General features: G+C 38.6%; 1 protein-coding gene across 10 annotated transcripts in view; it reads right to left on the bottom strand.

Moving 5' to 3' along the window:
- Window positions 1-13,056, bottom strand: part of LMBR1 (limb development membrane protein 1) — a 179,566-nt gene that overhangs the window by 45,832 nt on the left and 120,678 nt on the right. The gene's annotated exons all lie outside the window — the stretch shown is intronic.

Here is a 13,056-nt window from a genome sequence, read left to right as displayed (position 1 = left end):
GTGAGAGCCACGGAATTTTTCACAAGAAAAACACACATACGTGAGGGGGCATGCGTGCGCACACATGTGTGCGCACACACACACACACAATTGTGCATATCATGAAGCTCATATTTATGGAGGAACTGACAAATAACAGAATAAAAACCCTCACCCAGATGTGCTATAAGAGTCTTATCCGGTCTCAAAAATTTTTGATCATATACCACCAAAAGCAAAAATAAAATTAGAGTACATATACCCATTATATGTGTATTTTAATTATCTATAAACTATTGATATATATGTACTACTCACTGACACATACATTATTTTACACACAAAACAAAAGCTTTAAAAATTATAACAATAAAAATAAATACAAGTTCTAATAGTTTCTTCACACAGCCCAATGACTTACTTTGTGAATGGACGGGAAACCAACTCCACTTTGGCAACCACTGTTGTATGCTAAATAGCAATTTGGCACCGCCCAGAACTTGGCCTGTGCCGTGCTGGGACAGCACCACTGCATGAGAGTGAGGTCGGGGGCAGAAAGCATTCGCAGAGTGAGAATGGAAGGTATGTTATGAACAACAGAAAAATACTTTCACTAGAACTTCTTAGTGGACTCAACTTGGTATCTCGAGAATCAGGGTCAAGACCCAGTGAGAAACACCAGGCGAAGCGCAATCTCTCTCATTAGATGTTCCGGTCCAAAGATACCTCAGGTTGGCCTCACAGACAGAAATCCAGGAGTCTGTTGCTAGAGTACGCGTGAGGCAGCAGACAAAATACTAGAGATTATAGGGACGAGCTCTAAAGACCTTGCTGTTTCAAATTCAATGTTTTAAAAATCTAACTAATATCGACTGAGTAAAAGATTACTCTGGTACCACACAGTTCTTCACTTCTGAAAATCTTCTATTAGACAAGAAGCCTTAAATAATCACTTTTCTAAAGTGTCTGAGAGGATTGTGTCACAGCAGTAATTAAACTGTACAATGTACTGTTTATTTTAATTCTTTTCTTCCAGTTTTATTGAGATGTAATTTACATACCTCACTACGTAAGTTTAATGTGTGCAGCATGACGGGACTCACATACAAAGGAAATGTTTATTACAATAAGTTTAGTGAACATTCATCACCTCAAACAGATAAAAACTTAGAAAGTTAAAAAGAACTTTTCCCACGTGATGAGAACTCTCAGGATTTACCCCTTAACAACCTGCCTCCACAGCACACAGCAGTGTTAACTCTAGGTATCATGTTGCATATCATACCCCTAGTACTCATTTATCTTGTAACTGGAAGTCTGTACCCTTTGACGGCCTTCATCCAGTTCCCCTTCCACCCACCTCCCGTCCCTGCTAACCACAAATCTGATCTTTTTTTCCTATGAGTTTGTTTTTGAAGTATGATCGACCTAAAACACTATGCAAGTTCCTGTTACACGACATAGTGATTCAATACTTCTATACATTTCAAAATGATCACGATGTCTAATTACATAGTTATTGACTATATTCCCCACACCATACATTTCAGACCATGACTTTTGCAACTCTAATCTCCTCACCTATTTCTTTCCTCCCCTTACCGCCCTCCCTCTGGAAACCACCTGCTCTCTGTATCTATAACTCTGTTTCCGTTTTGCTATGTTTGTTCATTTGTTTTGTTTCTTAGATTTCATATTATCAGTGGAATCTTACAGTATTTGTCTTTCTCTGCCTGACTTATTTCACCAAGCGTAATACTCTCTAGGTCTACCCATGTTGTCATAAATGGTTATATTTCAATCTTTTTTATGTTTGAGTAACATTCCAGTGTGTGTGTGTGTGTGTGTGTGTGTGTGTGTGTGTGTGGTGTGGTGTGTGGATATACACACACACACATCTTTACCCATTCATCTATTGATGGGCACTTTGGTTGCTTCCATATCTTAGCTATTATAAATAATGCTGCAATGAACATAGGGGTGCATACATATTTTCTAATTAGTGTTTTCATTTTCTTCAGATAAATACCCAGGAGTGGGATTGCAGGATCCAATGGTAACTCTATCTTTAGTTTTTTAAGGAACCTCCCTACTGTTCTCCATAGTAGCTGCACCAATTTACATTCCCATCAACAGTGCAGGAGGGTTCCTTTTTCTCCATACCCTCTCCAGCATTTATTATTTGTAGACTTTTTTTTTTTTTTTTTTTGCAGTACACAGGCCTCACAACGCGGGCCTCTCAGTGTTGTGGCCTCTCCCGCTGCGGAGCACAGGCTCTGGACTCACAGGCTCAGCAGCCATGGCTCACTGGCCCAGCCGCTCCGTGGCATGTGGGATCTTCCCGGACCGGGACACAAACCCGTGTCCCCTGCATCAGCAGGCAGACCCTCAACCACTGCGCCACCTGGGGAGTCCCTATTTGTAGACTTTTTGATGATGGCCATTCTGACCAGCGTGAGGTAATATCTTGTTGTAGTTTTGAGTTGCATTTCTCTAATAATTAGCAATGTTGAGCATCTTTTCATGTGTCTTTTGGCCACTTGTATTTCCTATTTGGAGAAATGTCTATTTAGATCTTCTGCCCATTTTTTGATTGGGTTGTTTGTTTTTCTGATATTGAGCCTTTGTATATTTTGGATATTAACTCCTTATCGGATATATCATTTGCAAATATCTTCTCCCATTCAGTAGGCAGCATTTTCATTTTGTTGACAGTTTCTTTCATCGTGCAAAAGATTTTTAGTTTGAGGTAGTCCCAGTTGTTTATTTTGCTTTTGTTTCCCTTGCCTGAGGAGACAGATCCCAAAAACATATTGCTAAGGCTGATGTCAAAGAGCATACTGCCTATGTTTTCTTCTAGAACTTTTATGATTTCAGGTCTTACACTTAAATAATCTGTTTTGAATTTATTTTTGCGCATGATGTGAGAGAGTGGTCCAGTTTGATTCTTTTGCATACAGCCTTCCAGTTTTTACAACACCATTTATTGAAGAGGCTGTCTTTTCCCCCACTGTACATTCTTGCCTCCTTTGTCATAGATTAATTGACATAGCTGCATGGGTTAACTTCTGGGCTCTCTATTCTGTTCCATTGATCTATGTGTCTGTTTTTGCGCCAGTACCATGCTGTTTTGATGACTGTAGCTTTGTAGTATAGTTTAAAATCAGAAAGCATTGATACCTCCAGCTTCATTCTTCCTTCTGAAAATTGTTTTGGCAATTCAGTATCTTTTGTAGTTCCATACAAATTTTAGAAGTATTTGTTCTAGTTCTGTGAAAAATGTCATTGGTATTTTGATTGTACTGAATCTGTAGATTGCTTTGGGTAGTATGGTCATTTTAACAATGTTAATTCTTCCAATCCATGAACACAGTATTTCTCTTCACCTGTTGTGTTGCTTTCAATTTCTTTCATCAGTGTTTTCTGAGTACAGGTCTTTGCCCCCTTATTTAGATATATTCCTAGCTATTTTACTCTTTTTTGGTGCAATGGTAAATGAGATTAATTTCTCTTTCTGATAGTTTGTTGTTAGTGTATAGAAATGCAACAGATTTCTGTATATTAATTTTGCATCCTGCAACTTTATGGAATTCATTGATGGGGTCTCATAGTTTTTTGGTGGTGTCTGTAGGATTCTCTAAGTATAGTATCATGTCATCAGCAAACAGTGACAGTTTTACTTCTTCCTTTCCAATCTGGATTCCTTTTATTTCTTTTTCTTGTCTGACTGCTGTGGCTAGGACTTCAAATACTATGTTGAATAAAAGTGGCAGGACTGGGCATCATTGTCTTGTTCCTGATCTTACAGAAAATGCTTTCAGCTTTTCACCACTGAGTATGATGTTAGCTGTGGGCTTATCATATATGGCCTTTATTATGTTGAGGTATGTTCCCTCTACCCAGTTTGTGCAGAGTTTTTATCATAAATGGATACTGAATTTTGTCAAAAGCTTTTTCTGCATCTATTGAGATGATCATATGATTTTTATACTTCAAGTGTCTTAATGAGATATATCACATTGATTGACTTGCAGATATTGAACCATCCTTGCATCCCTGGAATAAATATCACTTTGTTTATTTATTTATTTATTTATTGGTGTACGATCCTTTTAATGTACTGTTGAATTTGGTTTGCTAAGATTTTGTTGAGGATTTTTGTACATGTTCCTCAGTGCTATTGGTCTGTAATTTTTTTGTGTGATAGCTTTGTCTGGTTTTGATATCAGGGTGATAGCATGCCTTCCTTTGCAATTGTTTGGAATAGTTTGCAACGGACAGGTGTTAACTCTTCTCTAAATGTGTGGTAGAATTCATTTGTGAAGCCACCTGCTCCTGGACTTCTGTTTGCTGGGAGTTTTTATTACTGATTCTATTTCATTACTGGCTATTGGTCTGTTTATATTTTCTATTTCTTCCTGGTTCAGTCTTGGGAGACCGTACATTTCTAGGAATTTGTCCATTTCTTCTAGGTTGTCCATTTTATTGGCATATAGTTGTTCTTAGTAATCTCTTATGATCCTTTGTATTTCTGTGGTATAGGTAGTAATGTCTTCTTTTTAATTTCTGATATTAATTTGGGCCCTCTCTTTTTTTCTTTATCAGTCTGGGTAAAGGCTTATCAATTTTGTTTATCTTTTCAAAGAACCAGCTCTTAATTTCATTGATCTTTTCTATTTTTTTTTTTAGTTTCTATTTCATTTATTTCTGCTGTGATCTTTTACAATTTCTTTCCTTCTACTAACTTTGAGTTTTGTTTGTTCTTCGTTTTTCTAGTTCTTTTAGGTATACAGTAAGATTCTTTATTGGAAATTTTTCTTGTATCCTGAGGTAGGCTTTTATAACTATAACTGTCCCTCTTAGAATTGCTTTTGCTGAATCCCATAGATTTTGGATCGTTGTGCTTTCATTTTCATTTGTCTACAGGTATTTTTAAATTTCTTCTTTGATTTCTTCAGTGACCCATTGGTTGTTTAGTAATGTATTGTTTAGCCCCCACATGTTTGTGTTTGGGGAAGTTTCTTTTATTGTAGTTCATTTCTAGTCTTATAGTATTGCAGTTAGAAAAGATGCTTCACATGATTTCAATTTTCATAAATTTACCAAGACTTGTTCTGAGGCCTAGCATGTGATCTAGCATGTGCAGAATGTTCCTTGGGCACTTGAAAAGAATGTGTATTCTGCTGCTTTTGGATAGAACAGTCTATATATATATATCTATTAAGTCCATTTGGTCTAATGTACTTTTTAATTAAAAATACCAACACAAGAAAAAGTAACAATACTTAAAATTTTAACTTAATAAGACATACAAATGTAAAATACTTCAAAATCTCTATTTCTAGGGAAATATATAAAATACTAAGGCAGCCAATTTTAAAATACTACTAACTATAAGAAAATTTCAATTACCAAATGCTGTCATTTCACTCTCCTAGTCGAATAGTGAAATGCTTATTCCCATTCAGAAGTTCATTTCTTCAAAAGATAAGTAAAATATATACCAGGTAAGAAGCTCAGTTAGTTAAACAGCAGCTAAGCATAAGGCCACATTACCTGTCAATAAAATACTCTTCAAAACAAACCTAGTGCAGCTCCCTGCACTAGGATTCAACTGAAAATGTTTTATGCATAATTCCTTAAATAAAGATCTTTTTTAATCCATACCTATAAAAGAACTAAGGTACAAAAGAAAACCTCATTTCAAGAAAGAGCTGGTTACTCCACCTGCAATGTGAGTCAAGAGAATTTACGTTTGTTCGTCCACCTGAGTCAACTCAGACTTTCAGCAAGCAGATTCATGTCCCTTAGCTAGCAAGAAGTTGAGAGAGAATTTATAAAGCTTGACACACTAAAAGGATCATTAAAGTAACTTTCTCAATAAATCATGTGTGCTGGCATATCACACAGATGGCTGACATGAATATCCATGGCTTTAATGAAAGACTGCCAAAAAGAGCACATACTTTTATTACAAAAAACAAATTTATAAATTAAGTGTTCTTTGACAAAACATTGGGATTAACACATTTCCCCCCCTCTGGATTCCCATAATAGTTAGTATAAATTATTATCTTGACTAGATTTTTAAATTCCCTTCTCTAAACAAGGCTTTTGAAATAAATTTACCTACACAGTGTCAAAAAATAAATGTGACTTAAAGAGTATGAAATAATAAAATCTACAATCAATTTTGAACATCATTAATTTCAGGACTAATGTAAATAGGCTCACTGTCAATTATTTTATTTATTCACAAAGAAAGTAATTTTAAAACTAATGAGAGGTTCCACTTTTGGGGGGGTAATAGAAGATGATGTTAAAGGAAAGAGTTTAAATCTGACCAGTCTTACTCTGCAAATAGATTTTCATTATATTACATGAATTAGAAATATGTTTATTGACTTCAGATTCCAGCCAAAACTAAGTGAAGGAGACCAGATTTTCCCTCACACCTGAATCAATAAAAAAACTGGACCAAATATACAAAACCGTGGTATTCAAGACCTTGAACATCTAGCAATGAAGGTCAATGATGCTGAGATGAGAAACAAGCAAGGTGGGCCCTTTGTTTGTCATAGCTCCTGCCTAAAGAGGGCTTTCTGACTCAGAGTGGAAAGGAACAGGGACAGAGTCCAACCACCTCATTGAGTTAAAGAGGTGCAGGTGGAGCTTGGGACAGCATGGTGGCTAGAGAGCTGCACAGGGTGGGAACCTGAGAGGTGTGCACAGGACGTGTTGAGTATTCAGTCAGGAACTGACCAATACGTTGCTTGTGGGAAAACAACCAACCCAGAAATGACACAGATGACAGAATGAGTATGAAGGACATTAAAACAATTATAACTATATTCCTTATATTTCAGAAGCTAGAGGAAAGCATGAACTTGTTAAGTAGAGACATAAAAGATATAAAACAGACCCAAATTTACCTTCTACAGAGAAAAATTACAATGTAAGGTATGAAAAATACACTAGATGGGATTAAAGACAGATTAGACACTGCAAAAGAAGAGATTAGTAAATCTGAAGACATTTTCAACAGAAACTACTCAAAATGAAATACAGAAAGCAAAACAACAAAAAAATGAACGGAGCATCAGTGACTAAAAAAGAAAATGATTATGTCAATAGATGCAGAAAAGGCATTTAACAAAATACAACATCCATTCCTAATAAAAACTCCAGCTAAGCAGGAAAAGAAGGGAACTTCTTCAACCTGGTAAAAGGCATCTACCAAAACAAAGAAAAAAACAAAAACTATAGCTAATACCAGTTAACGGTAAAAGTCAGAATGCTTTCCCACTATGGTGAGGAACAAGTCAAGAACATGTGCCCCCACCACACTTCTATTCAACATTGTACTGGAGGCCCTAGATAATGCAAGAGGGAAGAAAAATAAATAAAAGCACCCATGTTGGAAAGGAAGAAGTAAAACTGCCTTTATTCACAGACATCATAATCATCAAAGTAGAAAATTCAATGAAACCTATAAAATAGATTTAAAAGAATTACTAGAATAAGTGAACTTATTAGCAAAGTTGCAAAATAAAAGATCAACACACAAAAATCAACTGTATGTCTACATACTAGCAATGAACTATTGGAAACTGAATTTTTTTAAAAAATACCATTCACAACATTATCAAATGTGCAAGCCCTGAACATAAAACTACGAACACTGCTGAGACAAATGAAAGAACTAAATAAGTACAGACTGTTCAAGGACTAAAAGACTCAATATTGTAAAGACATTAATCATTTTCAATTTGTTCTACAGATTAAACACAATCCAAATCAAAATCCTAGCGGACATTTGTGTGAAAAATGACAAGCTATTTTTAAAAGTCATATAGGAATGCAAAGGACTCAGAATAACTAAAACCACTCTGAAAAAATGAACAAAGCTGAAGGACTTACACTACCTGATTTCAAGTCTCATGATCAACCCACAGAAATCCAGATGGTGTAGTATTGATGTAAAGACAGAGACATCGATGGAACAAAATAGAGTTCAGAAATAGATCTGCACCCACACATACATGGACAACAGATTTCCAACAAAGTTTCAAAGGCAATTCGGTGGAAAAGAATAGATTGTTCAAGCAGTGGTGCCGGAATAATTGGTTACCAAATGCCAAAAAATAAACTTTCATTCACACCTCATACTATATATAGAAATTAACTCAAAATAGGTCATGGACCTAAGTATAAAATTTCTAGAAGAAAACATAGGAGATAATCTTTGTCATCTTGGGTTAGAGAAGATTTACTAGGTATGACACCAAAAGCACAATCCATAAAAGAAAATTTGGTAAATTTGTTTTCATCAAATTAAGAATGTCTGTACTTTGAAAGATACTGGTAAAAGAATAAAAAGACAAGCCACTGAATGGGGAAGATATTTGCAAGTCAGGTATTGTGAGAAAGCACTTTTAAAAAATGAGCCAAAGATCTGAATAAATATTTCATCAAAAAAAAAATACAGATGGCAAATGAGCACGTTAGTCATCTGGGAAATTCAACTTAAATCCACAAAAAGATACCACTACACACCTATTAGAAGAGCTAACGTTAAACTGACTGACTATACCAAGTATTGGTGAACATGTAGAAGAACCAGAGTTTTCAGACACTTGTGATGGAGATATAAAATGGTATAAGCACTTTGGAACAGTTCGGCCATTTCTTTATAAATGAAGTATACACACAGGCATTCCATTTCTAGTTACTACCCAAGAGAAATGAAAGCCTAAGTCCATACAGAGACTTGGATGTGAATGTCCATGGCAGCTTTATTTACGATAGCCAAAAGCTGTAAACAACTCAAATGCCCTTCAGTGGGTGAATGGAAAAACAAATTGTGGTATATACGTACAATGTAATACTACTCAACAATAAAGAGAGTGAACTACTGACACATGAAACAACACTGATGAATCTTAAAATAAATACACTGAGTAAAAGAAACCAAAACATAGTACATAGTGTATGATTTCATTTATAAAAATTCTAGGAAATGTGAACTAATTTATAGTTATAAAAAGGTCAGTGGTTGCCTGGGGATATTGCTGGGGCGGGGCTGTGGGGGAGAGGGACCGAGACGGGTGTGAGGGAGGAAATATACAGGGCCAAAAGGAAACATTTGAGGGTGACAGACTTATCCACTATCTTGACTGCAGTAACAGGTTCACAGTTACACAAGTCATGTCAAAACTTACCAAATTATACACTTTAAATATGTACAGTTTACGAGATGTCACTTATACCTCAATAAAGCTGTTAAAATGCATTTACCAGGCTTCAGACTATATACCCCATATCATGCATGAACATATTAGTGTATGGCTGTGTCAAGTAGATTCAATTAGAAATTCTGTATTTGCTGTTGTGGTATGAGTTAAATTTTAAAGTATTTTTGAGTTTCTATTCATATTCTTGACCCTACACAGGTACTGTAAGAGTTACAAGTAAGTATGTATAACATTTATTCCCTTCATGAAATTGAGTCTTCCTAAGAAGATTTTTGTGACATGAAACACTTTCGGCACAACTAAAAGTCTTTGTACAGTTAAGTGAAGTGAAAAATGGAAAAGCACACGAGTTCCTCCACTGCACACATGTCCTAAATGCTATGTGCAGACACTGGATACACTTGACCATTACTTCCCTTTTAAGGAGCTCACAGTGTTATGGAGCGAAGAGAAAAGTGAGCAGTTATAACACAATGCGACAAGTGACATGGCAGATATGTGGAGGACTGAGAAAAGTATTTTGGAGTACACAGGAGGGAGCTTAAACGGGGAGAGATTCAAGGAAAACTTTACCTGTGGAGTTAATGGTGAGCTGACTCTTAGATGGCATGTTAGGTTATGCCAGAGAATAGGTGATGACAAAATTATTCACGGCAGACGAAGTAACATATTCAAAGACAAAGTGGGTACACAGCAGTGTTTGCTTCCCATCCCAACACAAATGAAGAGCACCCCTTTTATTCATGATGGTTCAGAATGTAAGGCTCGGAGTGGCAAGAGATGAAGTTGGACATACAGGCGGAGTTAGGCATAAATGTTCTTCTGTGCCACCTTATGGAAACAGGTAATTATTCTAATGGCAAAAGACTTTAAAGCACTGGGAGCAGGGTAATGACAGGATCACATTTTCACTGTAAGAGAAAGAGGTGCTGAACTAACCCTTAGATCATGACTAAACTTTGGGTGGAGAGGAGGGTGGAGGAGACACTCCCGCCTGGGATGCTATCAGCACAATAAAGGCCCCTGTTGTCTGATCCCTCTTCCTTTATCAAGTGCGTAACACTAGGGAGACAAATAAGTCAAAGACTGACTCATAGTCCTAACAATATTTAGGCCTCAGGACCAAAACTACAGCTACATAAGGAACAACCATCTCTGAGAACAATCTGAAGACTACCAGAACAGATTTTTCAACAACTAAGGATATAAAGAAAAGGCCACTTCGAGATGGATGCGCAGAGACTTGGTCTAGTCAGAACCCACATCCCCCAGTGTAGCAACCCACAGCAGGAGGGATATCATGACGGCACAGGTGGCCCCTGAGGAGCAAGGGGTCCAGGCGCCATGTCAGGCTCCCCCGCCCAGGGGACCTACACCAGGAAGATGAGCCCTCACAACGTCTGGCTTTGCAAACCAGCAGAGGCTAACCTCCAGGAGAGCCAGAGGGCTGCTGTAAGCCAAGACTCCACTCAGGAAGGGCACATGCACCAATGCATTCGCTCTGAGTTCCAGCAGAGGCAGCTTGAAAAGCAACTGGGTCATACAAGGAGACTCATGACTAATTTTAGGGGCTGTGGAGGAGCAGGGATCTGGTGGAACTTTCTCCAGGGACAGAAGTGCTGCCATCTTTCTTTTACTCTCCTTCCACCTGGATGGCCTGGTACTGGTAGGCACCATTTCTATCACTGTCCATGAACCTAGCTAACACCATGCGGCCCATCCTGGAATTCCCCTGAGGACCAGCCCTGCCCAACCCGCCCACCCCCTCCAAAGCGGCTCCTGCCCCACCCCACCTGGCAGGCGGCCTCAGCCAGCACTGGCGCCCCTCCAAAGCAGCTCCTGCTCCAAGGGGCACCAGTGTGCCCGTAGCAGTTGCAGTCAGCTGGCCTGGGGGCCAACCCCGCCCACCAGTGCCCCCTCAGCAATCACGGCCCAGCCACAGCAGGGAGGTGCATGCACCCCACACAAGGGGATGTCCCTGAAGCACCTGGCTCTGGTGACTGGGGGTGGGATTCACCACTTGGCCCCACAAGACACCTACATACAGCCATTCCTTCAAGACCAGGAGATGCAGCTGATATGCCTAATACACAGAAACAGACACAAAGAGGCAAAACGAGGAGACAATACCTTCCGGATGAAAGAACAAGACAAACCTCCAGAAAATGAACTAAATGAAACGGAGATATGCAATTTATCAGATAAAGAGTTCAAATGAATAGACACAAAGATGCTCACCAAACTTGGGAGAAGAAAGGATGAACTCAGTGAGAATTTAAAAAAAGAAATAGAAAAGATATATATATATATTTTTAAAATCAGAATTGAAGAATATAATAACTGAAATGAAAAATACACTAGAGGGAATCAACAGGAGATGAGAGGATACAGAAGAAAGGATCAGCAAACTGGAATACTAGGTAGCAGAAATCAATCAGAAGAGCCAAAAGAAAAAAGGACTTAAAAAAAATGAGGGTAGTTTAAGGGACCCGTGAGACAACATCAAGCATCCTAACATTTGCATTACAGGGGTCCCAGAAAAAGGAGAGAGAGAAAGGGACAGGCAATCTATTTGAAGAAATCAGCCTGACAGCTTCCCTAACCAGGCAAAGGAAACAGACATCCAGGTCCAGAGATCCCAAACAAGATGAACACAAAGAGACTCACACCAAGTCACATTATTATTAAAATGTCAAAAGTTTAAGATAAAGAGAGAATCTTAAAAGCAGCAAGAGAAAAAACAACTAGTTACATACAAGGGAACCCCTACAGTTCAGCTGATTTTTCAGCAAGAACTTTACAGGCTAGAAGAGACTGGTATGATATACTGAAAGTACTGAAAGGAAAAAACTTACAACCAAGAACACTCCACCCCAGGGGTCCCCAACCCCCAGGCCGTGGACTAGTACTGGTCCTCAGCCTGTGAGGAACTCGTCCGCACAGCAGGAGGTGAGTGCCAGGTGAGCGAGCGAAGCTTCATCTGCCGCTCCCCATCGCTCGCATTACCACCTGAACCATCCCACCCCCCTCCCCCATCCATGGAAAAATTGTCTTCCACAAAACCGGTCCCTGGTGCCCAAAAGGTTGGGAACCGCTGCTGTAACCAATAAGACTATCATTCAGAATTGAAGGAGAAATAATTCCCCAAGCAAGCAAAAGCTAAAAAAGTTAGTTCATTACCACTAAACTGGCTTAACAAGGGACTTCATTAAAGGGAAAAGAAAAGGTCACAACTAGAAACAAGAAAATTATGAAAGAAAAAAAATCTCACTGGTAAAGGCAAACATATAGTAAAGGTAGTGTCTCAACGACCTATAAAGCTAGCATGAAGGTTAAAAGACAAAACTGGTAAATATCATCTGTATCTAAAATAAATAGTTAAGTGATATACAAAATAAAAAGATGTAAAATATGACATCAGAAACATAAAGTGTGGGGCTTCCCTGGTGGCGCAGTGGTTGAGAGTCCGCCTGCCGATGCAAGGGACACGTGTTCGTGCCCCGGTCCGGGAAGATCCCACGTGCCGCGGAGCGGCTGGGCCCGTGAGCCATGGCTGCTGAGCCTGCATGTCCGGAGCCTGTGCTCCACAACGGGAGAGGCCACGGCAGTGAGGGGCCCGCGTACCGCAAAAAAAAAAAACATAAAGTGTGATGGGGAGGGAGGGTGGGATGTAGTGCTTTTACAATGCACTCAGACTTACGCAACCGTCAACTTAAAATGGACTGCTATATACATAGCAGGTTGTTATATAGGAACATCATAGTATCCACAAACATAAAACCTATGAAAGATACACAATAACTAAAGAGAAGGGAATACAAAC

Source organism: Phocoena sinus, chromosome 9, assembly GCF_008692025.1.
Source record: "Phocoena sinus isolate mPhoSin1 chromosome 9, mPhoSin1.pri, whole genome shotgun sequence".
Taxonomy (NCBI): Eukaryota; Metazoa; Chordata; class Mammalia; order Artiodactyla; family Phocoenidae; genus Phocoena; species Phocoena sinus.
The sequence above is the reverse complement of the archived record's forward strand: the minus strand, read 5'-3'. Positions and strand labels throughout refer to the sequence as shown.